The sequence below is a fragment of the Camelus dromedarius genome, chromosome 6 (assembly GCF_036321535.1).
Source record: "Camelus dromedarius isolate mCamDro1 chromosome 6, mCamDro1.pat, whole genome shotgun sequence".
Classification (NCBI taxonomy): Eukaryota; Metazoa; Chordata; class Mammalia; order Artiodactyla; family Camelidae; genus Camelus; species Camelus dromedarius.
In genome coordinates this window covers 19,375,149-19,379,766 of record NC_087441.1, presented here as the reverse complement: position 1 = coordinate 19,379,766, position 4,618 = coordinate 19,375,149, and the positions used below count along the sequence as shown (strand labels likewise).

The window sequence follows — 4,618 nt, the reverse complement described above, 5'->3', positions numbered from 1 at the left end:
AAAGGACAAGGAAACTCAGGTAAGGTCACCTTCCCTTAGGGGTATGCAGGGGGTCTTGGGCAGATTGCCTTACTAGTGCCAAACAGGAAATTCCAGACTGGTTGGTTTATTCCACTTCTGGGAGAGGCTGAAACTGCAGTTAGGTTAGAAATTAAGTCTTGATGAGGTTTAGCACAAATGACTCAATTTGGGGCTTGTTTCCCTTTAACAAGTATTGTAAAAGAATCAAGAAGGAAATGAAACTAAATAGCTATTGCCCTAACTCCCTATCTCTGCAAGGACATGGGAGCAGCAGCAGTGACTGTCACCCCAGGGACAAGGGCATTCACCACCTTGATGCAGTGTTGATGGCTTCCCAGGACCACTGCTCTGCCATAAGGGTCCGCAGTCTTTCCAGTGTGGGTCTCCTGGAAGACGGGGATCAGGGAATCCACTGAACATCATTATCAATTGCAATAGCCCCAGTTCATGAAAAAGTGGGGTGACAATTTTTATTATCTAGTCTTTGATCCTAGAATAATCTAGGACCTCAGTGGCTCCTGAAACTCCAGGCCACATATGAACCAAAAAATGGCCTTTTAGTCACTGCATCTTGACATCCCTTGAAACAGACAATTATGTAATAGGTGTAAGACATTTTTCACAGTGACAATGAGATTGTGAGTTGTGAGCTCTTAGAGGGACAGTAGACATAGCCAAGGTGACAATGTAGTAGTGGGCCCTGTCTTATCAAGCATTATTTGCCCATATGAACCTCATGTTTCCAAAGTTTCCATCTTCCAAACAAATTTCTTTCATAATGAAGTTATTTATATTTCCGTGTATTTTCGTTAAAGAGTACTAATCAGACCTTCTGATCAGCATAAATGCCACTGAGTCATTTATCATTTCTCTTGAAGGCAGAGAAAATGTTTTCAGTTAATACAAACAACCTTATCATAGAAGTACACTTTCTGTAGAAAATACTGAAAATAGATGACAGGCCTTCCTTGGTGCCCTGAGGATACATAAGAATCCTAGAATGCCGCACTGAAAATAGATGAAACATCTTCCTTAGAGCCCCGAGGACACATAGAATCCTAGAAATTCAGAAGGGGAAACATTGATAGAGGATTTGGAATGAATAGAGAATAGATTTATCTGGAAATGCAGAGGGAGAAGAGATTCTACTCAAAACATGCTTGTTAAATGACTGAAGGAATGAAATCTATGAACTATTTCAAAATCTATGGCGAGACCTACATGCAGTAGATTGTACTTCACATTTTACAGGATAACACTTTACAAAACCAGACCTTCCACTTAAAGCTACTGCTAATTGAGCAACAGAGCCACACCACACTAAGGCTTAGACGGTGTAGTTAAAGGTTTTGATAGAGGATCTAGACACCCGAAAAACAAAAGATTCTCCAATGTGCACGGCTCATTTTGGGGGGCTTTGGGCCTAAACGGTCAACACGGTCAACACGATCAAAGGAGCCCCAATCCCATCCTGTTTGAGTGTTGCCGAAACATCAGCCCCTGTCCCTGACAAGCCAAATTGAAACTCAGAGACATGGTCTTGGAGCTCAGAAGAAAAGACATAGCTTTGTTACTTTGCCGGGCAAAGGGGACTCAGAGCAGGCTAGTGCCTTCAAAACTGTGAGCCCACCTTGGGGATGGGGCAGGGTGATTATATTGCCATAGCTCAAACAGTAATTAATCAATAGAATCATTTTTTTCATCATAAAACTTAGAGTGGCGTCATGATGCCTCCAGGTGATCAATTCTGTAGAAACCAGGGTTTGTCACTTTCTCCATCTCTTTATCTCGTAAGCGCCCAAGGCGTGGTCTTCTTGGTACTTAGCCAATTTTGTAAGGTTACAGTTCTGTGACCTTCTCCCTGGAGAACAAATCAGAAACCAAGTATGATTATTACTTTCGATTACTGGAATAAAGCAGAAACAGTAAAATTAATAGTTTTATTTTAACAATGGGCCTGGAGCTATGAGTAGCAACTGGTCAGTCAGGTCAGTTGACCGTTTTAAGGGCAAGCATAAGAATAAGCCATCTGTTAGCTTAAATGTGGCCATTTTAGTAATCCTCCTTCATGAGGACCTCCAGGTGAAGAAAGTAAAAGGAGAAAGTCTTTGTCCCTGTAGCAAGAGGTAGGCCTCTGCGTGGAGCCCCGGGCCAGCAGTCACAGGTTGGGCAGCTGCGGGTACGCAGGGTGCTCGCCACGGTCACTTCTCCTGATGTCCTGGCCGGGGAAGGCAGGAGCCCAGCCAGCCCTGGCCAACTTCTGTTGCTGCCAGAGGACGTAGTCCCGCTGCTGGTGGCTGATGTCCTCAGGGATGTCGTCAGCTGCCGAGGACACAGCCTGCATCTCCATATGGGAGTTGGATGGCTGCCACCAGCCAGTCTCAGCAGTTCCCAGAATTCCTCTGAAGGGGACAATGGAAGAAGTGAAACATTTGCCTAACGTCTGACATCCACACACAGTCTCTCTCTGGAAATGCAGAAGAAAAGCACTGGGAACCCATGCTGTTCTTTATATAGTAAATAAACCAGCTTCACAGTAGAGACCGCGTATGACATGGGGAAAATAAATCCTGCCTTTTTCTGGCCTAGGGGTGGGGAGGACAAGAAGGAAGAGTGAAGGGAAGAGGCCAAGGGGTTCCAGAGGAGGCAAGAGAGCACAGTCTGAGAGCACCAGGACTCCTGTACTGGCTCCACCCTCTACTACAGGGCTGTGTGACCCTGAGTGAGACATGCAACCTCTCTGTACCTCAGCTTCCACACCTCCTAGATGTGAATGATAGTAGTACATCTTCCTCATAGGGTTGTTGTGAGACTTAAACCATGCGAAGCACATATTAAGCCTCATCTCAGTATAGACTAGTATTGTTTCATGCGTCAGATAAGTAAGGGGTGTCTGGGGGCAGTGGGCATTTCTGTCCTGATTCCCATTTAGGATTTGAGAGGAAGCTTCTTCAGCTGACAGTGAAATTTAACTAAATGGAGCCCTGTTAGATGGAAGGAGAAGCTACTTTTAGCTTTCCTGGGTGACCTTAACACTCCAGTGATACAGACAAGACCCAGAAGTAGCTGAGAACCTAACAGGAAGAGTAGCTCCAGTGCTTCCCTGGGGCTGGGCTTCGGGGCCAAGGATCATGTGTTCTCAGCCATACCTCAGAGGACTCCAGGATACCAGAGAGCAGAGGTGGGCCTGATAGAGACCAGATTATGAGTTGTAGCAGCTTCAGGCTTCATCTGGGAACATCAACAGGTGAAGTATTGGCCCCCCTGGACCAGAAGAGGCAGGGGCACCATGTTCCTTTCCAGCACCTGGAGAACAGCACCTAAGCCTGGCACCTTAGGGATGAGCAGGGATGGAGAAGCATCTGAGGTCCTGAGCTTTTTTGCCCAAAGGAGAGCCCAAATATTTGCTAAAGAGGCTAATTTACAGGATCTGTCCTACATGTAATGAAGAATGAACAATTAATTTAGCTTACCAACCAGATGGTGTGCGTGTGGTGGTGGGGAGTTGGTCTGGGCCGGGCAGATGTGCTGGTCTGCAAAGCAAGCAGATTGACTATAAACAAAACAAGGGAGCCACATTTTCTCTGGATGACTGGATAGCCCAGGTAATTTTATGACTGTGATATGGAGCCAAGCATCAGAATGTGCAATCCACTTGCCTTCTCTTTCTGTCCTTCCCAATGTCTTCATTGAAAAATTAACGATCTAATTAGTGTCTGTGCATGAAGGCCCAATTCAGGAAGAAGAGGTCTCTATCACACATCAAGTCTCCTTTCCTGTGGTCTTCGTGACTGTGTGGGTCAGCACAGAGGGTGGAGTTTCCACAGCCCTGGTTAGCAGTGGGAGGGAAGGGACCAGGTCCTCAGAGGAAGGGGAAGCAGAAAAAAAAAAAAATAAAAGGAACTAACAGAAAACCAAAACAGGGCTGGGCAAGAGAAAGAAGACAAAAAAAAAAAAAAAAAAGCTTAAGAGCACAGAGCTGAATAAATAAGATAACAGAAGAAACAACGAGTTCTGAGCTTGGAATCAAAAAACAAACAAACAAACAAAAAACCTACAATGCCCAGAAAAGCAAATAATGTGCAAGAATGATGAGCGATGAGAAGGAAGACAGGGATGTGGTCGAGGGACCCAAAGGCAATGCCAACGTTGCAAAGCAGTGTGAGAAACACAGGGGACCATCCGGAGGCTGAGTTAAGAGGAGGCTAGGAGTGTGTGAGAGCAAGCCTGCCAGCAGGGGGCAGGAGAGAGTGAACAGGGGAAGATGGGGAAAGGGGAGTGTGGGCCGGAAATGTGTGGGTGAGGAGGTGCGCGGAGAGGGAGAGAGAGCGCAGTCCTCTCTGCAGTCCGGCTCTAGATGGGCGCATTTGCTTTCGGAGGGAGGACGCAGGATAGATCACCTACAGCCTGGCAGGGCTGTGCTTTCTTAATGCGCTGCCGGCTCTTACTAGGAACTATTCAGATGGCGTCCGTAGCTGTGATGTGCCACACTGGCATTTTTGTTCTCATTTCTTTCTTTTTTTTTTAATATTTATTTTCCTACTTGTTAAGCCTTTCCCATTTGTTAATCTAAGAAAACCCGTTTCTTTCTTTTTTT

General features: G+C 45.8%; 1 long non-coding RNA gene across 2 annotated transcripts; it reads right to left on the bottom strand.

Moving 5' to 3' along the window:
- Positions 1-1,561: 1,561 nt before the first annotated feature.
- LOC135321477 (uncharacterized) lies at positions 1,562-3,969 on the bottom strand. Of its 2 annotated transcripts, none has more exons than XR_010381227.1 (4): positions 3,681-3,969; positions 3,495-3,554; positions 3,171-3,354; positions 1,562-2,423 (listed from the first exon to the last, which is right to left on the bottom strand). It is a non-coding gene; the product is annotated as an uncharacterized LOC135321477 (long non-coding RNA). The 2 variants fall into 2 exon arrangements; XR_010381228.1 differs by having other exon boundaries at positions 1,562-1,882.
- Positions 3,970-4,618: the final 649 nt, after the last annotated feature.